At 44.4% G+C, this 25,903-nt stretch overlaps 1 long non-coding RNA gene across 3 annotated transcripts in view; it reads left to right on the top strand.

The window, feature by feature from the left end:
• LOC132002716 (uncharacterized) overlaps positions 1–23,929 on the top strand; it is a 257,669-nt gene extending 233,740 nt beyond the window's left edge. For all 3 annotated transcript variants that reach the window (XR_009399979.1, XR_009399978.1, XR_009399980.1), the window contains exon 4: positions 23,363–23,929. This is a non-coding gene — a long non-coding RNA (uncharacterized LOC132002716). The remainder of the gene's footprint in view (positions 1–23,362) is intronic.
• The last annotated feature ends 1,974 nt before the right edge of the window (positions 23,930–25,903 follow it).

Below are 25,903 nucleotides of genomic sequence, written 5' to 3'. Positions count from 1 at the left end.
TGTATTTTGCTTCTTTATTCATCATCTGTCTCCACCCATAAAGCAGGGATTTTGTTCGTTTTTGTCACTGACCTAACCTCTTCTTTGTTTTCTTCAGCCTGTATTCCTTTTTTTTTTTTTTTTAAGATTTTATTTATTTATTTGATGGTCAGAGATCACAAGTAGGCAGAGAGGCAGGCAGAGAGAGAAGGGGGAAGCAGGCTCGCCGCTGAGCAGAGAGCCTGATGCGGGGCTTGATCCCAGGATCCTGGGATCATGACCTGAGCCAAAGCCAGAGGCTTTAACCCACTGAGCCACCCAGGTGCCCCTTCAGCCTGTATTCCCACATCCCGTCACACCCCACCTCGGGTGTGAGAATATCCGTACCGGTGTATTTCTTCTTGATATGCCTTGAGATTCCACCTCTCCTCCCAATAAGACTGTTTCTTTTGAACTGGGCATAGCTTCTGCCCCTGCATCTCAGCCAGGAGCCCCGGCCTACCAAGTATTGTGGGCACATGTAAAGCCGTATATATCAACTGATTCCCTCCTTAATGATCCATAAAGATACATTAAAATTGGAGGCTGTCAGTATTTGCTTCTGACTCTCTGGCTGTTTATTATTTTGAGTGAATTATTGGGTACCTCTTTTCCTGTTTTCCCCTCTTCATTTAGGACGGACACCCTCCACCGTGACAAGTCTGTACTCCCTCTGCTTCCTGCTCTCCTACATCTGCTTCGGATTCTGCTCTCTCTCTCCTGTCAGGGTAGTCTGCTAACATTTTGAAATCCTTTACCTTAGACACCAGGGGAAAAAAAACATTGGAGGTTGAAGCGTGGCACCATTAGACATTTTTATGGATGGAATAAATCAGTTTTGTATTTTTATAGATTTGACAGCCCAGCTTTGAAAGGCGTAACTGTAAAACAATACATATTGGAAAATATCTGGGTGGATCCCATAACCTTATTCTATCAGATATCTCACCTATTAATTATTTTCCCTTGCACTTGAGGATTTGAACGTGGCTGACAAAGGTGTTAAGAACTGAGTCAAGACAGCTTGCATTTACACACAGTTTAAATGCACATTCAGAATGATTTCCACCTTTTAAATGTGTCGATTATTATTCTGTGGTGTGTAACAGTGTGGCAAGGACGACATGGTTAATGCAATAATACAATCTTCCATCATTTTTATGAGACATTTGCATCCTTTTATGAAACACCTAATTGACAGTTGCCCCACCAGTCCTCCCCAATGGAACTGCCTATTAAATGGAATTTATGGCCAGTGCTTTTAAAGTCAGTTAAATGACATGAAATGAAAATCTATTTTAAATGATGTTCCATGAAATCTTTTCTCTGGCTGGAAAAATTGCATTTCAAGAAATATTTATTTATTGTGTAGTTGAACAAGCTGGAGTGTCAACGTATGGTGTGCATTAAGCAGTCCTTTTCCGTTAGGGATATATCTGCTACTGTTAGGAGGCACAATCCCAGATGTGGCTGTGGCCCTTCTGATGTAAGTCTGGGCACAGCCAGCAAAGTGCCTGTACTTGGGGAACACATCGCCATCCTCATGCCACTGCTCTAGAGAGTCCTCATCCCGCATGTATTCTCTCTGTCATCTCAGTGCTCTCACTTCCTTGTTTATCTCCTCTGGAGTGTCACCTCCAACAGGACAGCAATTCTGTTTTGTTCATGGATGTATCCTCTAGCTGATGGGAGGTCCTCAATAAATTTTTGCTGAAGGAATGAATGAATCAATCAATCAATAATCAATCAATCAATCAATACCCTGACCGCTTGGACCTCATTCCTTTTGTGATTTTGACACAGTATTTTATCCTCTTCAACCCATTAAGTTCTTATTCTACAAACCACTGAATTTTATGATGAAGCTGCTTTATTATTATTATTTTTTTAAGGAGGTAGATGAGCCACTGTAGTTAAGAACTGGCACTTCTTTCAACGGACTGATGGGTGGGTCTCACAGGGTGGCCTGTGACTTGGATGGATGCCTGGATACCTTTCAAACTCCCTGATCCAGTCTGCCTGATATTTGGGAGGACTGGTGAGGGGAGTGAGCATAGACATTGGTTTGGGGTTGGGAAGGGCAGTGACTTTATTTGAGTTTTGACTTAATTGAGGGTCAATGGGATGCTCTACACCTGCACCTTCTATGACAAAGTGAACAAGGTTAGAACAGGATAGGTGGAGGGTCAGTTGACTCTTCCCAGAGTTGAGCTGAGAATTTACCCTCACAGTGCTTTAAGGGAATGGGAATCTACTCTGAGCACTCAAATATTTTGACAATCCTATAATGTCTCAAAATGCAAGGACTGCATCTATTTCCTTTGCCTTTGTAGTCCCAGGCCCTGGGACTATTTTTTGTTTCATCAACATTGACTGTGTTTTGTGAGCAGAGGTGGGTATTTAGTAAACATGGTTGAATGAGTGAAGTCATTCATTCTTGTTTCTGGTTGATACTATTTTAAGGGCAGGTTCAAGTTTGTGGTGCCTGAACATAACGTTCATTTTATGGGGTCTCCTCTTTAATGGAAAAAAAAAAGCACAAAATGACAAGTTAGGCATGAATGTAAATATTTATTTGGAAAGAGTAAAGAAATTATATCAAACTACTGGAAGTTTAAAGGTTCATTTCCCTTTTCCAATCTCTTTTTAGCCAGTTGCCAGAGTACTTTCTTAGAAGGCTTCCCTGTTCTAAACTGGCTTTCCTCATGCATTTAGAACTCTGTAGAACTTCAGCAATTCTCAGCTTATGCACACAAAGCTCCCCAAATCTCAAATTACATTAGTTTCACAGTAAACCTACCTTTCTGATTGTTTCACCTTAGTCTTGAAAACCTGAGAAGGTCTTAGATAGAACAAGGGTGGGAATGTGTAGAAAGAGAAAGAGAGAGCTCTTGACCAAGGTAGGCCATTGGACCTCTGAGAAAGCTCTAGAAACCATTTGAGACCTAAACTAAACCATAGTCCAGAAATGCTGCTGACACCAGGACATTCTGCATAGCCTTCTTTTGGATCCTTGCCATGGTTCCTGACTTGCCCTGTCTCTTGTGACCAGGGCTTGGCAGCCACCAACATCCTGCCTTTGGGTTGATACTGGATCAAGCCTCCGGCATATGTAGAGTTGAATGAATTCCCACGCTCTATACGCTACTTGTCATCACTCAGTGGGGATAAAGTAAGGTCAATTGTTCTTTCTCTCATTTTTTCTTTCTCTTTCATCTTATTTTCTGTCTTCTCAGGGAGGGGAGCAATGTATGAGTAGTAATGTCCTTTTTCCTCTTCTGAAACCTAAAAACAAGTTCTCATTTATAGAAGTATGTGATAGTCATTTTTTTCCCCCTGGGTCCCTTCAATTCTTTCATAGATTTATATAATACATCTGTGTCACCCATCAGACATTGTAAATCTTTTTCATAACATTTTTAGGACGAGACATGTTTAAAGCAGAGGAATTCAGCACAGTACATGTGTATGACATGTATAAAGGGTATGATAAGGAATTGAGATAGACATGGAACCTTCTGGGGGAACATATGCTATTTAGGAGGTAGATGGCAAATGATAAATGTGGGACCACGGTAGATTGTAATGATGTATCATAATGAAGGTTAAAAAAAGGAGGGGGTGACGTCTGTCAGAATCCATGAGAGAGAAAAAATGCATCAGGCTGTATACTCTTCATGGAAGGGGTACTATATCCTGTGGAACTTTAGAGAAGGATGGGGTTCCAGTCGGCACAGATGGGCTGAGAGAATAGAAGAAAGGAAAGCATTCCAGGTAACCAGTCCAGCATGCCGAAATTAGGAGAGTGTGGGGCATGTTCAGGGAAAAGCGAACATATAATTCTGCTGTCATGTGGGAGACTGTAATTGAGAAGTGTTTAAATATAAATATGATATATTCATTATGTAAATATAAAATACGTTTATAGTTATATACCTAAAATATAAATTAGGTATGCATTATGGATGTCCTTGAATATTGAGCTTAATAATCTCTGTGAAAGAGAGTGTGGTATATTGAGGAAATCATAGAACTTGGAGCAAGAAGATCTGGGTTGGAATATGACATCGTATGGCACTAGCTGACTGACTTTTGGCAAATCATTAAGCAAATCGGAGGCTCCCTAAAAAAATGGTGGATTAATGTGTGAACTAGTGGTCATAAGATTACAGTGAGACTCAAAATGAAGGAAATGGTGTTCGGGCAATAAATTCTTGCAAGAAAAACTTACCAGGGCCTAGATCCTAAGGGTACTGAGGGAATCACGCATGCAGGGTTCTGTTCTCAAAGAGTTGACATGTTGGTTCAGAGACCCAGATAATATGTGCATAGACTAACCAAAAGGAAATAAAATAATTTCAGAGAGAGGTAATTGCTGGGAAGGAAGGAGAACAGACAACTGGGGAGAGAATAATGAGACTGGGTCGAAGAGTTGGGTTTTTGGTAATTTAAATAAGGTAGTCATGGAAGCCTTCATGGAAGAGTGGAGAACTAACGGAAATAAGCCGGAAATGTGAAGATCTGAGGGTCTGGAGTTCCAGCAAGACCACAGAGAAGGACCAGAATGACCAGTGGATGGAGGGCAGGGGGAAATGGAGGAGACAAGTTCCTTAAAATGCTTGGAACAGATCACCTAGGTAGGGCCACATGGTCTTGGGGAAAGAGTTTGATTTTGGTTCCAATGGCAATGGGAAATTAGGTTGGGGGGTGAGGGGGGCACAATTTATTCTACGAGAAGAGAATTGTAGCAGGGCATGAACGAAAGTAGGGAAGACCAGACAGGAGGCCATTGTGGTCATTTAGGCAAGCAATCATGGTGGTTTAGAGAGAGTTGTTGTGGGGAGACAGAAATACATGGCTGGATTTGGGTTATTTGGAGTATTACCACGAAATTGCTGATGCATTAGATGTGACCGTAGATAAAATGCTAAGTGGAAGTGCTTTGTAATTGGAGAGCCCTGTGTGCACATCAAGTACTAACACAGCTTGTTTTGGCAGCCGGGAGGGAAAGCCAACAGTTTGGATGAGAGTGGCATGAAGGAGCACTGTGGGGAGGTGATCCTCCAGTCTCGTATGAGCGCAGGAAAGATGGGCAGAGCTCAGGAAGGAATATGTGTCAGCCCAGCACATCCCAACTTCAACATGCACACAAATCACCTGGGGATCTTGTCAAAATGCAGATTTGTAGGTCTCAGGTAAGCCCCGAGATTCTGCTTTTGTAATGTGCTCCCAGGTGATGTCAAAGCTGCTGGTCTGCAGGTCACACTCCCAGCAGCAAAGAGTTCAGGAGAATAACAGCTGAACGTGAATGAAGGCTTGAATGGGGAAGAGGATGGATATAGCGAGGAGAGCTCTTGCTTTTACAGTGATTATAGAAGAGCAAAAGGGAATCATGAACAAATGAAGTTTTGAATCAAAGTAACCAAGAAACGATGGTGTCAATAACATGAACCCTTAAAGCAGAGGAAGTTTGAGGAAAGGGAGAGGATGAATTTTCCAATCCCCATTCTTTTTTCTTGTGCTGCTGCGTGGGGACTGACTTGGTTTCTTAGAATGGGAGGCCCCCCTTCCCCCTGCCGCTGTTCTATATTGTCTGGAACAAAGATGAGTCAAAGGTTCTAGTGTCTACTGTGTGTTGCTGAACTTGAGAACAAAGAGACTGAATGTATTTAAAGAGCCATAATGGAAAGGAGAACTGAGAACTTCATTCCAAGTCATGTGGTTGGAATTTGAACTAGTAAATCATCTTGGAAGTCAAGAAAGGCCATGTTTCCTTGGACCGAGCTGTCCTAGTCCCTGTATGTTTACAGCTGAGCATTCTTGAGGTCAATTCCCACCTCTATCCCCTGCACATGACATGCTGCTGACTTCAGATATCAACGCCATAAAGACCGAGGACCGGTACTAGTACATCTGTGTGATGTTAATAATGATACCAGCCCACGTCACAGAACACTATGCCAAGCACTGTGCCAAGCATTTCGTAGTTATTTCATGAAACTCCTACAGTTCCAGGAGCATGGTGTTACTAGTATTAACCCTCTCCATCCCAGACACCTCCACCCCCACTTTGTAGCCCAGGGGTGTGAGGTTTTGCAAGGCTGGGTATTTTGCCAAGGTCCCACAGTAGGGTGGCAGAGCTGGAATTCAGATTAACCAATGAGGTGATTTTTCCAACAAGCAGGCCCAGGGATTCTAGTTCTTGGAGCCCCACTCTGAACCTACTTCAGAATCATTGTACTGTATGCTTACCTGGGCTTAAAACAGGGACCTGGCCTAGCAATTAATCAATTTAATTGGGCTCTGGTCATAGCTCTGCCCTTAATTATCTGTGTGACACTAGGCAAAGCACTTCAATTTTCTGAGCTAAAATATTCTCACCTGGAAGAAAAAGAGGATCGCTGGAGTTTTCTCAGGCACAGCTATCCGTCAGAATCAACAGAGGAGCCTTTAATGGATTCTGATGATGGGTCCCTCCTCCACCTCCCCTCCCTAGAGATTCCAACTCACTTAGTTTGGCCAAGGACTCAGGTGTTAGAACTTTTAAACAGTTTCTCAGGGCTTCCAGTGGACAGCCAGGTACGAGCCCCTAGTCTGGTTGATCATTCTTTGAAGAAAGTAAAGGAAAGCCCACATCTGTCACTGTCTTTCTAAGACTTGGTGATGCAAATCTCCGCGTGACGCCGGGACTCATATTTCACCGGGACTTTTGTCTTGGCCACAAAGCCTAGATGAGGCTCTGTGATCTGACACATTAGACATTAGGGAGGTGATAAAAAGTTTGTATTTTATAAGGGAAGAATATGAACGTAGGATAGATGATTCCCCCTCCCCCTTTTTGTTTTAAAAAAATAGAAGCTGCTTGTCCAGACTGGCCCTCTGAGGAGCCTAGCTGGGTACTCTGTGTGCTGACAGATAACCTGGGGTTGAGACGTGTGCTCGGGTCCAGCAGGATCCGCCTCAATTTGGCTGGGAAAACGTAGTCACTGGATGTCTGAGATATTACAAAGAGTGACATGAGAGCAAGGCATGAGCTCTATGTGGAAATTATTTCATCCCTAGGGTTTGGCTGTCGAATACCCTCCAGGCTTCTCAGACTGGCTTTGGGGCAGCCCCCAGTGCTTCGTCAAACCCCACTTAACAGAGGCACGTGGTGACTAGTCACCCTCACCCGAGGGTTTCCCAGTCGGGGGGCCCCCTCCTCACGAATGGTGCCAATATGTTTCTATTTTACGATTCTTTAGTTGTAAGCATCAGTGTATTTCTCAGTTGTCCTGGCAGAGCCAAACCTGGGCCACTTCCTTCCCATCCCCACCTTTTCCCCACTTCTGGTCCTGAACTGCTGAACCCAAAGATGTTTGCCTTCCGTGGCAAGATGACATCAGCGAGGAGGCAGTCCCTCAGCCGAGGGAGCCAAGTCCTCAGACATGATCTCGGAAGTAGGACAAGTACATTTTGTTTCTGAGATTCAACCCAGAGAACTGCTTGGTCCCCTAAGCATGTGCCAAGTGTGTTTGCGCAACCTTAGGAGCCGCTTCCAGAATGTGGTGTAAGAATCTGCCAAGGGTTTCATTTCTTTGGGGAATGCACATACATGCATGGCATGACCGGTGCTGACCAGACATGTCTGTGTGAGTGGGTGGGGTGGGAGGGGGGACCCGAAACTTTAAAAAATTAGGGTCCTGAGAGAAGGTCTCCCTGGCTGGGCTAGACTCCAGACCCAACTTGGCAATGCTCACTCCAGCAGGGATGTGTGGCTAGGCAGAATATTGAGATTGAGTTGGCCAGGTCATGGTTCCATTTTGTTTTGGCTCAGGGTCTGTTAATCCAAGGGCAAGGAGCAAGAAAAGCTACCAATTTGGCTGCTGATTCTGAACATTTGCTCTGCATTCTTGAATCCTCCTGGTTCAAGAGAACTTCCTTGCTCCTCTTCCCTGCCCCAAGTCATGGGATAAGAAAACTACACACACACACGCGCGCGCGCACACACACACAGATACTCATGTACAGATATAGAAGGTTGCAACCTTTCAGGAAATGACAATTATCAGTTGCCTGTGTGCCTACCTTCACACTCCCATTGCGAGAAATCAAGGACTGTAAAGATGGTTGTATACCTATTAACAACCAAATTTAAGAACCGACTACTGTTGATGTCTTTCAAAGGCTAATCTGATAACAAACCCCTCCATTTCGTAGTGCTTTACAGTTTGCAGAACAATTTCATATTCTCATTCGAACAGCCCCTTTTGTGAAGGGGGGACGCGTTTCCTCTCCATTTTAACATCCGAGGAAATGGTGGATCAGAGAGTTTAAGTGACCCAGCAGTTAAGTTCCGGGATCGTGATAAAAAACATGGATCGGTCCCATCCAACCTCTCTACCACATGGGCTCTTTAACCTTGATCTTAGAAAGATTGGAGCTTAATAGGGACAGGAGTCTTCTATTTACATGGCTGGATGTTAGGGCCTTGTGCCTCCAAGTGGCCCAAGGATCAGCAGCAGCACCCACATCTCCTGGGAGCCCCTCAGAGCTGTGGTACCCAGGCCGGGTGACTCATGTGCACAGTCAAGTGTGGGATGCCCTGGGAGGGCGCGTGGGCTTTCCATCTCACCTCTGCCACAGACAGGAGTACCTGAGTGCCAGAACTGCAGAAAAGCTGGAAACTAGGGAGAAATAGCCACAGAGGTTTCCCCTCCCTAGAAGGTCTACCTCTGGGATGAGCCTAAGACACTGCTTCACTTTGAAAAACTCCCCAGGTAGTTCTGAGGCAGATTTAAGAGCCCAAGGGAATAGATTACCCCTGAGATTTCTTCCTGCCTTTTGTGAGTCTGAGAGCCTTGTCCTAAGGAACATGCCTGTACATGTATGCTTTGTCCCCTCCTGGGGTTTTATTTATGCTTCAGGATTCATACAACATTCTGCATGGAGTTCAGCCTTTCCCCTGGGCCCTGAGACTGTGCACTCTTGAGTCTTCCTTTAAGAAGTGTTCCTCAGAATGTCAACCCCCCCCTACCTCCGACGCTGTAACTGTGCCAAGGTGGGGGATTTTATTCCCTTCCTCTGCCCAGGAAAAGGAATTAAAAAGTCTGAAAGAGGCCCCCAGCAGGCACAGCCACCAGTGTGAGGGGCTGCTGACATTTTACTGAGGAGCCCTGGCTGGCACATGACCTCCTCCAGTGCTGAAGCCCCAGGGTAGGGAGGAGTGCCCGCACACCCTCTCTTAGGTAAAGCACTCAGATATCCCTTAGAACTGGCAAAAAAGTTAGCATATTGCAAATGTCACCAAGAGAGCCAAGACACGAGTTCCTGCCAAGATCTGGCTCCCGGGAAAGGCTTGGCTGTTTCTGGTAAGGCATGGAGAGTCCCCAAGACATGGTTGTGTTTATTGTACATCTATTTAAAAAAAAAAAAAAAGAAAGAAAGAAGAAGAAAAAAAAAAGCAAATACCAAAACAAAACCCACATTTCCCTGTGTGTACAGAGTCATGCTCTAGGATTTGGGAATGTGTTCGCTCTCCTGTTGAGCCATCTGCTTGAGATATCGAGAGGGAAAATTCATTAGGGAGAGATTATGCCGGGGTCAGGAGAGGACAGCTGGACAGCCAAGGCGCCGGAGCCAGCTCATGTGTGAGGGAGCTCGTAACTCTAGCTGTCCTGTATTTCACTGCTTCTTAGATATGCAGGGATGATGCCAGGCAGCAGGACCCATGCTGTTTGCTAGGTTTTGCAAAACAATTTAGAAATGGGCAGAACTTTCTTGCAGAGCCCCGCCCTGTTGCTACCCATCTTTCAGGCTGACATCAGTGCTGCCCAGGTCTCGCACTGGACATGTGGGGACATGTGCTTCCTCTGAGTGCCACACACAGTCGGCGGGCAGCTGTGGCCATTCCTGGCTTCGGGCTTGTGCCGGCCCGGTCCCTCTTTGCTAACTGGCTTTCTTTGTCCCTCCTTGTCTCTATGTTTAGCAGCTGCATGGCTAATTCTTCTGATTTCCTCTCCCCAGACTTCTTGGATTCCTCTCATCACCTCTTTCCTGTCTCTTTCTGGCCCAGATACTCAGGGCACAACCCGATTTCCAGAGCTAGACTTCTCACTTTCCCTCCCAAGCTCCGGATCCCAGAGAATGTGGAAATACTGGAGGAGAATCTCTCTTGGATCCTGGGGCTAGAGACAGGAAAGTTTCTGGGCCCTTGGTGCCCAGCATCTTTGCTATTTAGCTTCTCCACAGGAATTGGCTGTCCTCTTGGCACTCCACTGTAAGTCAGTGTTGTCACCATCTGTGAATGGAGAGGCCAAGGTAGGGAACAATCCTGTTCGCCTGAAAGGTCTAACAGCAGGATGTGGGCAGTGTGGTTGAGTGGACCCTCAGATTACAAAAGCCCGTGGTTCTCAATCTTGCTATCGCTTGGAATCCTCTTGGATAGTTACAAAATATACCAATTCCTGGGCCCTGCTCCCAGAATTCTGACCTAACTGGGCTGGGGTGATGCTTAGGTTAGGTATGTCTTTTTTTACAAGCTGTTGGCTGGGTGGCAAGCCCTTGCTCTGGCAGGGTCTTCAATCCTATCAAATCCCCACTTTCAAGGTGCTGGCTGGCTGTGTTATTTCTCAATGTCAAATTCTGAACAGGAATGCCTCAAGCTTGCTGATCCAGTTGGGGGAGGCCAATGCGAATGATAGTGTTAGGAAAAATGCAACTTGGTTGCTGCCTGGTACAGACAGTGGCTTATTAATGGCTAACGAAGTGTAGCCCGATGATGCTACCGGGGGGGCTGGCTGGAATGAGTAACATGGGGGAACCCGGGTCTTTCGTAATTACGTGTGAGTATGTTCATGGGCTGCATACACCTCCTGCTCTTCTTACGACCTCTGTGCCGGGAAGCAGACTTTTCCGCTGCTTATTCCATTACGCTGTGTCTGTAGCCTAATGGCTTCTAGATTTGTCCTAATCTCTTTTGCGAGGGAGCACCTTTGGAATGGGTATCATTTCTGTATCTGTCTTAATTACCCTTTCTTAGGAAGGTGTGGGAATGGGAAGGGCTGCTTTCGCTTGCACACAGCTGGGTTGATCTGGGCTGCTGGGGGAGACGGGGCTGCCTGCTTCTAGCTGCCTGCACCGAACTGGCCCCCCAAAGACAGATCAACACACCTCTCCTCCTTGCTCGTTGTGGCCGCCATGTGTGCTTTTGATTCAAGAGTGTGTCTTTGGATATCATGTCTGTGGCAACAGATCTAGGAGGAGAGATTTTTAGAAAGGGACATTTGCACAGTAGCTGCACCCCCTGTTGGTGGGGTTTCCCCACAAAAGAGTTAGAATCAGGGCTACCAGGGATCCCAAATGTAATTTAGCCTTGGGTCACAAGTGTTTTTATAGCCCCGTCTAATAGAATTCTCTGTGATGTTGACAATGCCCAGTTCAGCGGCCCCCTAGCCACACGGTGGCTATTGAATCTTGAAATTGACAAGAGTGACTGCGGAACTAAATTTTTAAGATTATTTAATTTTAGTTTCCATTTAAATTGAAGTAGCCCCATGACCTAGGGACCACTGGTTTGGACTCCTTGGATCTATAGTTGGGCAAGATGGGTCAACATGGCAGGGGGGAGTGGCCAGGGCCCACATACATCCTGAGGGCACGTGGGAACTCCTGTCCTGTCTAAAGGAGGCTCACTTCGCCCCAGCAAATAATTGCCATGTGAGAATATGACAGGCCCAATGGTAAAATGTTCTCATTTTTTAAGAGAAGACAACAATTCAGGATTTTATTTGAAATCTCCTATGTTTTAAAGGTTGGAAACAGTTCAAATATTCTAAAGAGGCTGTAACTTTTCATCTAGTACAATTTCTTCACTTTACAGTTGAGGAAACTGGGACTCAGGGAGATGGTATGTCTTCCCCAAGGCTACATAGCAAATGGGTGACCCAGGCATCCTTGGTCTGCATTCTGAGTCTATCCACTTGTCTCTTAATTGCTGTCTGTGCTGCTTTACTGTATTCTCATTCTAGATATTGCCTATTTAATCCTCCAGGCTTTTTTCATCTTACCAGACTGACCTATGAGCTTGATTCCTTTTCTGATTCTTCCAGCCAAGAATCTTCCCCAAGCATATGAAATGCCCCCATGGCAGAGGAGAGGGAATTTTTGCCTCTTGGATTTAGGGGGCTGGAAGCAGTCTGTCTAGAGGTCTGAAATTTCTTTGAAGTTTCATATTTTATCTTTCAAAAAAGCCTATGCAAACTTGGCAGTCTTCTTCTTAATATATTTGTGCTTATTTGATATTAAGACACAATCCTCTTTCCCATCTTGGGAACTGAAGTTCCCAAGTGAACAGATTGTCTGTGGTTTTGTGAATTCTCCGGCCCACGGCTTATATCACTGGGTACCTCATACCCCTGTTTGAAAAGTGCTAATGCATGACAATGTCATGGTCGATTTAAATTTCTTTGTCATCCCAACTTTTCTCCTTGTAATAGGTAGAGAGGAGACTTCTTGTTTGGGGGAATGTCAGAATTTCCAGTCTTTTCTAGGGAGATGTGAGTAGTTTGGGGACATGAACTTGGATCCTGTCTCACTGTCCTTGAATTTCAAATAGTTTAAGGGCATAACTAGAGAAGTAGTATAAAGTGGGGAACATAACCAGGAGCAAAGAGATCAATGCAAGGTCACTGCTATTTGAATGATGTTTTCTCCCAGACTGCTGTTGTCTTCAAAGAGAAAGGCATAGGAGGAGTAGGTGGGAGTGACCAGGGAGGAACCATGTTCTGGAGAGGTAGTGAAAATGGCCTTAATCCAACCTCAACAGCACATGCCTAAGGCAAGCTGAGGCAGAAATCCCAACTCCTGGCTGTATCTCTTGAAGACAGAATGCAGAGGAAAGGCAGGCAGCTCTCACAAAGAGAAGCCATGGGCTTCCAGTCGTGTTCATTTTGTTACTCTGCGCCTGCTTCAGGTTCCAACGTCTTTTCTGTGTTTTTGCATTATCCTCATCTCACCTGAGAGGCTTCCAGGTCAATGAGAGGACGGAAAGGAAAGTTCAAGAATCCTGGCACTGAGTTTGTACCTAGTCCCAGCTTAATCAAGTTAGCAGCAGAAGAGCAGCAGAAATGGCTCATGAGCATTTTTACTTAGATAAGAGACTGGGAAAAGGTGGGACCCTTTGCCTAGTTACTTTTATTCTCCACAGAGACTAGAGTGCAGTGCTGTACATTGTAGGTTCTCATGAATGCGATTGGTCTGACAAGGAGCTTCGGTTATTCTAGCCAAATTCTCAGGCTCCTTTGGTCGCCTTCTGACATATATATTTACATTTTGAATTCATCGGAAGACAGCCACAACTTCAACTATTACTCTTTCAAACTTTTATCTCCCCCGAACATCACCCCATAGTTTGAATTGCCTACCAGATACATCCTTCCTGTTGAGGTATCATAAGTCCTATCAAACTTAAATTTTGCTCAACAGAATTTATCATAGTTTCTCCCAAACCTGCTCTGTATATTATACTTTCTCTCTTGGGTAGTGATAAGTGGCTCACTCAGTTTCTCAGTTAGATACCCCTCCATTTATCTTGGATTTCTCTCCTTCTCCTACCACATTCAATTAGTTGCCTCTCTTGTCAAATTTCTTCTTGTGTATTTGGCAGTATTCGCACTGCTCCACCGCTGTGACTTGGATTCATATTATCATGTCTTGTCTAGACTATTGCTGTGGCCTCTCCACTATTCTTTTTCCCTGACCTCTCGTCGCTCTGGTACCCAGAGGGACTTTAACACTGACCTCATGAGGGGTGCCTGGGTGGCTCAGTGGGTTAAAGCCTCTGCCTTCAGCTGAGGTCATGATCCCAGGGTCCTGGGATCGAGCCCCACATCAGGCTCTCTGCTCAGCAGGGAGCCTGCTTCCCCCTCTCTCTCTGCCTGCCTCTCTGCCTACTTGTGATCTCTGTCTGTCAAATAAATAAATAAAATCTTTAAAAAACAAAAACAAAAAACAAAAAAACCCACTGACCTCATGAAATCGTTAGAAAAAAAAAATGGATACAACTGAGGTCTCCTGCTTTAGATTCTATGTTGCCCACTGTTGTTCTGGAAAAAGGTTTCAATTCTTTGTAAAATTTGCAAGATTTGTCCCAAACTGACCCTATTTAGTTCTCCAACCTCAGCTTTTCCCAGTTTTCACCTACACACTTGACCATCAAGCCAGAGGACAGTTCTTTCCTCGTTCCTCAAATCTGGCACACCCTTTTACGACTGCATGGTTGCCATGCCGTCATCTGTGTCTAGGAGGCTCTGTTTATTTCTTATCCGTCTTTCAAGTCCAATTTCTGGTGCCAATTCCTTTTCAAATTTCCTCCAGCTCTTCCAGTCAGGATTAGCTAGTTCACCTCTTACCCTTCCCAACCTGGCTCTTCTATGGCTGTGAAGCTTTGTGATCTCCTGGTTTTATAGCTTATGTGTATTCTCTGCTGGATGGTGAGATCCTGAAGACATATACCCTGCCTATCTCTGTGTCCGTGGGGCTAGCACAGTGCCAAGCTCAAGGTAGGGGCCCAGTGAACATTTGTCCTAATGCTCATCTTACTAATCATGTGGCTGACCGTGAGCCCCTTAAGAGAAGGGATCAAACCTTACACACCTTTCCATTGGTGATGCCCATCATATACTTGTGCTTTCTAAACGTTTTTGGACTTGATGGATCAGACATTTCCAGAAATACACTTTGCTGATAACGATCTCTTTATTGCCCAGGTTTGTGGCCTTGGAAAGTTATAAATCACGGTCGGGAGGGAATGAAGATTCCTGAAGACCAACAGTCCAGCACGGCAACCATGCTTTTTGGGTTCTTTTTATTTCCACCCAGAAATTATACCAAGAAGGGTGATAACTACTATTTACTGGGTCTGCAACATGTCAAGTTTTGCATTAGAAATTACCTCATCCAATTAGCATTTCTTTAAAGGCAGTTATGATTGAACTAAGGGCTGTCATCAGAAAAACCCTGGAATTTATTTAAAATTACCTTTTGCACATCTGAAAGACTCAAATTATTGTTTAAGCCCCTCAGACATTACACCACTAATCCTTTTCTAATGATCTCATCTTAAGAAATAGCACCGGCAGGAGGACTGCTGAGCCTCCCCCCATAAAAACATAATGAGCAGATTTGGGTATTTACATAATAACTCAGAATGATTTCAGGGCATTTTAGACAAAATGTACAGCCACTTAGATGGCTGTCATTGTAGTTATCTCATCGCTTTCAGAAATTAAATGGAAAAAAAAAAGGAAAATCTGGGAGTTTTTGCATCTGTTGCACTTGATTTAGCTACTTAAATGATCTGTGTTGGAAGCAAAGTGCCACCATTAGGAAATCTGGTTCACAGAAAATGCAACCATTAATGCTTTGAGCAAGAGATCAAAAATCGACCTGAATTAGAAGCAAATAGATTCCAGAAATCCTTTTGAAAATGGCTACTACTTAACATGTAGGGGGGAAACTGATGCTCCTAGGGTTGAGATAAGTTACCAAGTTACTTATTCTTGACTCCTGTACCATTTTTAGTTAGTATTTTACTTCTATCTCCTTCTCTCTTTTTTAACTTGAAAGATTGGACATAATAGTAATTATTTTGTGCTTTAAAATATTATTTTTATTATTTTTAGAGAGAAGGTGTGTGAAAGAGGGGACGGGAGGGACAGAGGGAGAGAGAGAATCTCAAGCAGACTCCCCACCCAGTGTAGAGCCTGACGTGGGGCTCAATCTCATGACCCTGAGATCATGACCTGAGCTGAAATCAAGAGTCCGACGCTTAACCGACTGAGCTACCCAGGCACGCCTGTATTTTAAATTATTTACCCACATGTTTGTTATTTCCTTGCCTCCTCATTTCTTCTTGAGAATCATTTTATTTCCTTCTGTGATCATTTTCTTCTTTCTGAACGTCATCGTTTCCAAGTTTTTTACTGCGTGTCGGTGATGATCTCTCCAGGGTTTTTCTTTCTTGAAATTATGTTAATTTCACTCATATTTGAAAGGTAGTTTTGCCAGATTGCCCATGATTTTCTCTCAGTTGTTTCTGTTTGCAAGCCAACTGTTGGGCTGATATTCTTTGTAGGTTGTCTCCCTTTTTCTCTGGATGCTTCTCTGTCTTGGTGATTCTGCAGTCCCAAGTTGCGCTGTCTGGGTGGGGCTTTCTTTGGAAACATTGTATTTATCGAACTTCAGGTATCAGAGGATTACTGAGTCAACTCCAGAAAAGGCTCCATTATCTCCTTTGGTACTCCCTTCAGATACACGTTAGATCTTTTTCCTTGACCTCCTTGCCTCTTAACCCTCTTTCATATTTTTCATCTCTTTACCATTTTATACTGCATTTTTGGTAATTTTTCTCAGCTTTATCTTTTCATTAAATTTCCCTTCAGTTCTGACTAGTTACTTCAGCTTTTGTTTCTCAAAGTTTTAATTGGCCTTAAAAAATATCTGTCCAATTATATTTGACAGTCTCTTATTTCTCTGCCAACTTTTTGATACTACCTTTCCCCTACTCGATTGTGCTAAAAAACATGTAACATGAAATCTACCCTCTTAACAGATGTTTATGTGCAGTATAGGATTGTTAACTATAAACACCGTATTGTACAGCAGCTCTTTAGAACTTTTTCATCTTCCTGTCTTTCATTTTTTAAGCATATCAAATGTATTTTGTATTCTTAGCTGATAATCCTGTTATCTGTGTTCTTACATTGTCTCATCTTGCAAGTTGTTCCTTCTGTTGGCCCTTTACAAGGTGGCTTGTTTTCCTTTGCATTGTGGGATCTCTCCCTTTCTTTCTTTTTTTTAAATTAAATTAAGTTATTTTTATTTTTTAAAGATTTTATTTATTTATTTGACACAAAGATAGATAGATAGATAGATGATAGATAGATAGATAGATAGATAGATAGATAGATAGAACAAACAGAGGAAGTGGCAAGCAGAGAAAAGAGGGAGAAGCAGACTCCCCACTGAGCAAGAAGCCCAATGTGGGGCTGGATCCCAGGACCCTGGGATCATGACCTGAGCTGAAGGCAGATGCTTAACTGACTGAGCCACCCAGGTGCCTCTTTCCCTTACTTTTTGCAAATACCTACTTATTGAACATTATTGTCGGAATTCTTCGAGATGTGTGGTGATGTGTATTCCTCTTTAAATTTTTAGTTGACATTTTTAGACTGTATTCTAGGCTTGAACCATTTTAAGGGTGGGCTTATGGTCAAATATTCTGAGTTCTTCCCCCACTTTCTCCCCACCCATCTGTCAAGAGCGAAGGACAGAACAGACTTATATCCATTTCCCTCTCCAGTAGATTTTCCTATTCTAGAGTCACTCATTGAGAGTGTTTCTCATCTGAGGTCCTATTTATCAGGTTCTTTCTTTGTTTGTTGCTGGAATTCACTCTGATATCTCATCATACTCTCGCCCAGGATTGCTTCCTATCCTGTGGACATGGAACCTCTTAAAACCCAGGCACTAGGTCCCTGTTGGTCAGCAGATGACACAATGCTGGCTCCAGTAGCAGGTGCCCACCTTGGATTCGTGTTTTCTCACTGTTTCTGCCTTTGAGAATTGTGCTTACTTTCTTTCAGCTCTACCATATGTTTCAAAACACATTTTCCAATTTATTCTGTGTTTCCAGTATCTCTAGACCTCTAGTTAGTTGAGCTTCCAGAATAGAAGAGTTATCATTCCTGTCTGAGAGTTAAGAAACACATTTCAGGGTGCCTGGGTGGCTCAGTGGGTTAAGCCTCTGCTTTTGGCTCAGGTCATGGTCTCAGGGTCCTGGGATCGAGTCCTGCATCGGGCTCTCTGCTCAGCAGGGAGCCTGCTTCCCCCCTCTCTCTGCCTGCCTCTCTGTCTACTTGTGATCTCTCTCTCTGTCTCTCTCTCTGTCAAATAAATAAATAAAATTAAAAGAAAGAAAGAAAGAAAGAAAGAAACACATTTCACAGTGGGCTAAGTGACTTGGCAAATAATCTGTGTCTACACTAGATCCCCAGGCCCGCATCCCAGCTCTTATCTTATTGGAGAAGGTAGCAGTCATTCTACCAGCTCATACTATAAAGATACTCAAAGGGCAAATGATGACCTTGTTTCATACCTCTTTAAGAACATAGAATTAGAGAGGAAATTCTTCTTGCCCCACTTTCCAAACCTACCATACTTTCATACTCATCCTTACTGTTCTGCCTTCAGTTTCTATGGGTAAAATTTCTTCTTTTACCTAAGTCTGCCCTTTCAACCTGCAGGTGCTTTGGACCCCTTCCTCTTGGTTTTCCTCTTTGAAATCATCCATTTTTTTTGGCCACCACTCCAATTCCTCTCTCCATTGTACTATTACCACGATTACTGGTGTACCCTTGGAAAGACCCATTTTCATTGACCCCATATCTATCTCTAGGCACAACTTCATTTATCTGCTGTTCTTGACAGCAACTGATTCAAAGTATTTTCAATGTCATAGTTTCCACTCCTTCTTTTCACATCCTTTCCTGCAACCCATTGTAGCTGGGCTTCTATACTTTCCAGTTGCATGTGTTAAATAAGATCATCTCCATGTTGTCAAGACCAGTGATCACTGATCTGTTCTTATCTTACTTGACCTTTGGGCAGCATTTTGCACCACTTCCTGTTCTCCTTTTTCTTGAAACACTTGTCTTCTTTGGTTGTATGATCACTCTGCTGATTCGCTTCCTACCATAAATGTTTGCTCCATCTTAAGTCCCTCTCTTCTGCCAGACCTCTAAATTTTGGGGTACTGTGAGGGTCTGAACTGGACCCATCTTCTTTTCTCCATCCACTCTTGTAATTCCAATGGCTTTAAATTTGGAAATGACTCTCAGATTTGCCTCTTTAGACCTCCACTGTGCCTCCAGCACCTGAGATAGTATCTAACATAGTATGTGCAAATGAATCTAGAAAGGGACCCCTGGGTGGCTCAGCCAGTTAAGCAGGCAACTCTTGATTTTGGCTCAGGCCATGATCTCAGCATCCTGGGACCAAGCCCCCTGTTGGGATCCATGTTTAGTGGAAAGGCTGCTCCAGGATTCTCTCTCTCTGTGTCTCTCTGCCCTGCTTGCACTCTCTCTCTCTGTCGAATAAATAAATCTTAAAAAAAAAAAAAAAGAATCTAGAAAAATAGACCAAAAAAAATATCTTGAAGACTCAAAATCTAAAGTCTGAAGTGCTTTCAATCAGGCGAAATGGATGTGAATAGAATCTTGGAATCACTGCCCTTCACCTGGTTCATGCTGACATCTTCAAAGAATTGTGGCAAAAATTCATAAAATTCTTGGTATTCCTTAGAAGAAACAAAAATCCAATTTAAGACTCCTCTTCATGTAAAGCTTGAAAATGGACTGGTGCAGTCTACTGCTCCTTGAAGTATGTTGAGCTTTATAATGAAATATTTAGAATAGGAAAGAAATTCACAAACCCTGGGGCAATAGACATCAGAGCACTAGAGGAACAAATCCTTTTCAAATCTGGGTTGCTTTTTTCAGAGAGGGAGAAGTGTGTGTGTGTGTATGTGTGTGTGTGTGTGTGTGTGTATGTGTGTGCACGCACGTGAGCCAGGGAGAGTTTGGGGTGGAAGGGCATTGACTATAACATTAGTGAAGGAAGGGAGAGGAAAGGTAATGTTCCTTAAAAGATAAAACCCATGTGGTATCATGTCTGGCAAGAAAGGTACAGATTGGCTCAGATAGACAAGCAGATCCAGGAAAGGCAAGATGATAATTAATTGCACAGCTCCTTCAACCCAAGGCATTCTCAGATGGACTCCTCCAGGGGTCCCCATTAGTCCTGGGCTTATTTGAATTCTGGCTAATGATCTGGAGGAGGGTGTTGCCAGTCTACTAATGACTCTGAATCACATTCATTTTGAGGGCTTAAATCATCAGCATGGACTGAAAAGAATGCTCATTGTATAAACTTTCTATTGCCGCTGTAACAAATTAACACAATCTAGTGGTTTGAAACAATATAAATTCATTACCTTATAGTTCCGTAGGCCAGAAGTCTGAATGGTCTCAGTAGGCTCAAGTCAAGGTGTCGGTCAAGCTGCATTCCTTCTAGAGACTTTGCGGGGAGGAACTATTTCCTTGCCCTTCCAGCTTCTAGAGACCTCTCTTGGTCCGTACTCAGACTTCTCCATTTCAGAACCAGCAATGGGGCATCTAATCCTTCTTCTGCCATCTCTCCCTGGTTCTCTGCAGCCAGGAAAGAATCTCCCCTCTGAAGGACTGTGTCATCATCCTGGGCTACCCGGATAAGCCAGAAGAGTCTTCCCAACTTAAGGTCCTTGACCTCAGTCATATCTAACACTCAGGCTAACAATTAAGTGAAAGCCAGGGGAGGCTTAAGAACAATTCTAAAAAAGTTATGCCTGTGCAAACGTCTCAAAGTATAGACAAGGATCCCTAATGAGAAATGACAGGCTAGGATAAAGGTTGGTCAGTTTTAATCAGATATAAGAAATTAACATTAGGAGTGGGGGTGTGGTAGACAAGATAGTGACCTCCTGAAGCCATCTACATCCTAGCCCCTGTGACTATATGCCCATATAATTTGGCAGTCGATAGTATAGTTTATTATGCCATATGTGCAGTCAGAGGGACTTTGCAGAAGTGATTGAGTTGAGGCTCTTGAGATGGAGGGATTGGATGATCAGACTGGGCCCGGTGTGATCACAAGTGTCTTTAAAAGTGGAAGAGGGATGTAAAGGGGCAGAGAATCAGAGGATGGCAGCTCGAGGAAGATGCAGCCTGGTGTTGGTGACCCTGAACACAGAGGGGTTGGGGGCCAGAGAATGCCCGCTCTGGGAAGGGGAAAAGATAAGGAAATGGATTCTTACCTGGTGCATATGGAAGAAACACAGCTCTCCCTACCCGCGCAGGCCTTGATTTCAGCCTAGTGACACCTATCTTGCTCCTCTGACCTTTGGAGCTATGAGATAATACATTTGTGTTGCTTTAAACCACTAGATTTGTAGCAATTTGTAGCAGAAGTCGTTGGAAACTGATAGAGGGGAGGTGGGTCTGCTTCCTGCAAAGAGGTTTAATGCTAAATCCACCTTCCCTCAAAGTTTGATTGAAAGGCTGTATATATACATAAACACAAAACCTATAGTACAGTCTTTGCTATCTAAGTGTATTTTCCTCTTTCATAAGCTTCCTTCGATCAGGAGCACAGAACCCATAGACAGACACTTACAAATAAACAGTGTTGAGCTTCTAAAGGACAGGAGGAGTTGGGAAGCCTGGGCCGGAGAAAACAAAATACTCTCCAGTTTGGGGCCTACCAGCGGTGTGGCAGTGTGACCTGCAGCATCTCTCAGGTTCAAACCAGGGTGTGAGGTGTTCTTAACTGTCTGACCTCAGACTGTTAGTTCAGGCTAATTAAGCCTCTCCCGAGCGCACGGAGTGTCCTGGCTTGCAGTGGTGTTGGGTAACAGTTTAGGCTGTACACCTTTGCTCCACGGGCTTACTTGATTTTCTGTCTCTCTTCTGTTTCTCTCTGTAGGATTCAGGCCCGGATTTCCTTTCAGTTTTCTTTCAGGTTTCCTTTCAATAAGAATGCACTCCACATGGGGCGCCTGGGTGGCTCAGTGGGTTAAGCCTCTGCCCTCGGCTCAGGTCATGATCTCAGGGTCCTGGGATCGAGTCCCTGCATCAGGCCCTCTGCTCAGCAGGGATCCTGTTTCCCCCTCTCTCTGTCTGCTGCTCTGCCTGCTTGTGATCTCTCTCTCTCTCTCTCTCTCTGTGTCAAGTAAATAAATAAAATCTTAAAAAAAAATGCAGTCTACTGGGTGCTCTCCTGGGTTCTCTAGGGTTGAGGCCATGGAAGGGACTATTTCTGAAGGCAGGCAGCAGGCTAGAACCAGCCACATTACCATCTAGCAAATCTCCTCTGTGCCTAACAGGCTCTTTCCTCTCCTCCTGGAGTGCACTTACCTACACAAATTCTCTGATGGGTTTGGAAGCAGAGCCTGCTGCCGACTGTGTCTGGAAAGGGACAGTGGAGGGAAAGGTCACTGGGAATTAGTGAGAGTGTGGGAGGGAGAGGAGCTGGTTAGACTTTACAAGCTATTTTATGCAATGTTTCTTAACCATGAACTAGAATTAATAAAGAGCCTACGTGGCTTGTGTGTTACGGTGTTATTTTCGTATTACTGGTAAGCCCTCGCCACGGTCCAATAAGCAAGAACTTGCATGATCTGAGAGTGTGTATCCACACGTATCTCACTGGTTCAGCAGTCAGCTTGGACTAATGTTCTTACAGCCCCCTGTTTTGCAACAAAATCTGCTGTCTTTCTAACTTCAGACCATCTTATCTACCATCTATCTAAGGGGATGGAGATCTTAGGAAGGAAAGTAACACTTTCCTCTTAGGCAAGTTACTTAGCTCATTTAAGCCTTAATTTCTCCATCTGTGAAGTGGGGGGTGGTAACACCAAACTCAGGGGATTGTTGTGTAATGAAACAGTGCATGTAAAGCCCTTGGTAGAGTACCTGCCACAGGGTGGGCTGTCCGTAAAAGTTAGCTCCTTTTCTCAGTGACGCATGCTTGAGGGTGACGAGATGTCAGGTATGAGGCCAAGTGCTAGAGCGCAAAGATGACCGAAATACACTTGTGACTAAGAGATTGTTTGGAGTTTGCTGGGGGTGGGGAAATGGAGAATATGTGGATAAGTAAGATTAAAATGAAGAATCATGGGTCCTGTTAAAACTGTGAATAGGGGAGAGAGAGTGGCCCACTGTACTTAGGAGAGGGGTGAGGATAATGAGGAAGGGCTTCTAGATGAGACGTGCTGGACCTGAGCCTTGAAGTACAAGGACGTTTTCATGAGGCAGATGGATGAGAAAGACAGGAAGGCGCCCCCATGCCTCCTGCTTGATCAGGCACCTATCGCAGAGGGGCCTGGTGGTGTAGACCAGGAACCAGGAACGCCACCTAGGTGTCCCTCCTCAGACACTGTCTGACATGCCCCCACGGCTGCCTCACCTCGGCCTCAGGAGGGCAGGGGAAAATGACCCTGTACAGCTGTGACAGGGAGGAGGGCAGTCATCCAAGCCTCCAGCTCCTGAAGTTAGAGGGCCTCCTGGGCCTGCAGAGCGCAGCTTCCTCCAGGATCCCTTAAAACAGAAACCAACTCTGGGAGGTGGGCAGACTCCTGCCGCTTCCTGCCCTTGCTGGCGGTCACATGGGGAGGCACAATGGGAAAGGGAGTCCTTGGTGCACAAGAAGTGTGGTAAGAAGGATCCTTACCACTTGCTAAGTTGTAATTAATTGTCTCCATTTCTTCCAGCTGCCCTTTCTTCCCCTCCAGAGAGTCCTACGCCTGCTGCAGCATGCCTACTCTAGATAGCACATGGGTCACCGGTCGTGGTGAGGGCGTTTTCTTTATTTTCTCCTTTCAGGGCAAGAAGGTCCTCACTCAATTTTTGCACACAGTATGTACTCAGTAAACACTGGTTGAGAGAAACTTGATTTCTTATATGAATGGATGCACTTCTCAGAATGTAATCGGACAGCAAGCAAGTCCCACAAAGGCGAAGCCCACATCTGACCCACTCACGGGAATATGCCTGGGCCGGCATAAGGCACCGTGCCACCCTGGTGCACAGTGGAGGTCAACACCGAGCTCCAGAGTCATCTCTAAATACTTCTGCCCACTTTGAGTGAGTTACTAGGTCCTGTAGTTGTGCCTATGTTCTCCCACTTGTCTCTTAACTTCCTACTGCTGCTTTAATGCAAACCCTGGTTGTAATTTGTCTTAAGTGTTACCAAAACCTTTTATCCCATCTCCTGGTCTCCCTGTTTCCAGTGCCACCTCACTCTACTCTGTAGCCTACTGTTTAAAAAGTATGGCCCAATCGCATATAACCTCATCATCCATGTGTGTATAAATACATACGCGTATGTGCACCTGTGTGTGTGTGTGTGTGTGTGTGTGTGTGTTCCTCAGTCTGGAAATAAGACCCTTCACAATATAGTCCACACCTAACTCTCAGGACGTTCTTCTTTTGCCATTTGCTGTACTCGGAAGTACCACACGCTGTTCCATGAATATCCCATGATTCTTTCTCTTCATGGACTTGCTTGTGTCCTTCTCTGCTTCTGGAATGCCCTATTACTCAGTTCCAAGTTTGATTGCTACCTTGCCTTACCCAGAGGCAGAGGGATTGAAATGTTTGAGCTGAAAGGGCCCATGGAATGTTCCACAGCTGCCTCCTTAACTCTATACATGGGGAAATTGAACCCTAGGAAAGAGACTAGGCTGATGGGAGCCCAACATTCAAGTCAGGACTGAGAAAGATCTGCTGACTCTTAATCTCTTAATTCATTGCTTTTTCTAGGCGGTCAGGGTCCTTGATAAACCTTCAGTAACTTCTCTTATGACACCATTTATATCCCATTTTGTTTTACAATGTCTTGTGATTGTCTGGATTTGTAGGTCTGAGGGCAGAGACCACGTCTTAATCATCTCCGTATCTTCCACAGTACCTAGCACAGGGCTTGCCCATGGTAGATGCTGTCTATGTGTACTGAACATGACTAAATGGATGGCCGGGTGGGTAGATGGATGAGTGGAGGGAAGGATGGATGGATGTATGCATGGATGGATGGGTAGGTGGATAGAAAGAGAGATGCATGCATGAACAAATAATCAGATAATTGTTGATATGGTAATTCTCCAGGAATGTGCTCTGATATCCTCGTGGCCCCAGAGCAGACTCGGTCTGCAAACACGTGTATTATACAGCACAGCGGCAGGTGGGGTTTATCCATTTTCTGATGTGATGAGGAAGAGATTGGGAGTGGGGGCTGGGTGAGGGACATACCCTTCCAGGTGTGCATCATCATAATAACAAGAGTCTTCATCTGCACCAGATCCTGTGTTAAGTACTCAGTGTACATTATCATATTTAATCCTCATAGCAACTTTATGAAACAAGTGTTCTTATTATCCCCAATTTACAGGCACTGAATGAGGTTGAATAACTTGTCAAGGAAATTGACAAGCCAGGATTTGAGCCCGGTTTTTACTGACTCGGGAGTCCGGGCTCCTACCCACGACCCAGAGCCAGGAAGCAGGGTGGCAGGTGGGTGCGAGTCTTGGGATATCAGAACAGCTATGTTTGAACCAAGTTAGGCCACTAATTTCCCGAGCAGGCAAATCACTTAATTTGGCTTCTCGGTTTACTCTTTGGTTTAATGGAAGTAATAGAATCTTCTTAGCAGGAGTGCTGTGAAAATTAATGACTGCATAAAAAGTGGTTTAAGATAAAGATTCTCAAAAAAAAAAAAAAAAAAAAAGATAAAGATTCTCAGATAAAAGGAGCTGGAGGGAGGGCATTTAGAGCGCTCCGAGGAAAAGAGTGAGAAGGTGCAGCTGACTCCATTTCCATGGGCTGATTTGTGAGTGGGTCAGGTATTTGCAAAAATGTCAGCTTCAAATTGATTTGCATGGATGAGGTGGTCTGGGGAAGTAGAACCTAGTGCATACTCTCTAGGTTCCATTTTTATACATTTATGAAACATTGTAGCATTATGGTATTTAAAAGAGAACTACTGTTATGAATTGGATAATAGTGGTAATCACACCCCGTTGGGGACCCAGAGATGACAGTGCACATGGTCTTGGCCTCTGAGCCAGCCTGGCTTCTCCACTGGCAAACTCAGCATGCCACATTCTTTTCCTCGGTTGGCTTGTGCTCAGTCATGGTCATGGGCAGAGGATGGACAAAGAGCAGTGCTTTATGTCACCATGTCCTCCTCTCCTCTCCAGAGGGGAGTGTCCTGGCATGATTTTCATAGGTCGGATTCCTGCTCCTGGATGTTGTCA

This window comes from Mustela nigripes, chromosome 15, assembly GCF_022355385.1.
Source record: "Mustela nigripes isolate SB6536 chromosome 15, MUSNIG.SB6536, whole genome shotgun sequence".
Lineage (NCBI taxonomy): Eukaryota > Metazoa > Chordata > Mammalia > Carnivora > Mustelidae > Mustela > Mustela nigripes.
This window is presented reverse-complemented; position numbering and strand designations above follow the sequence as displayed.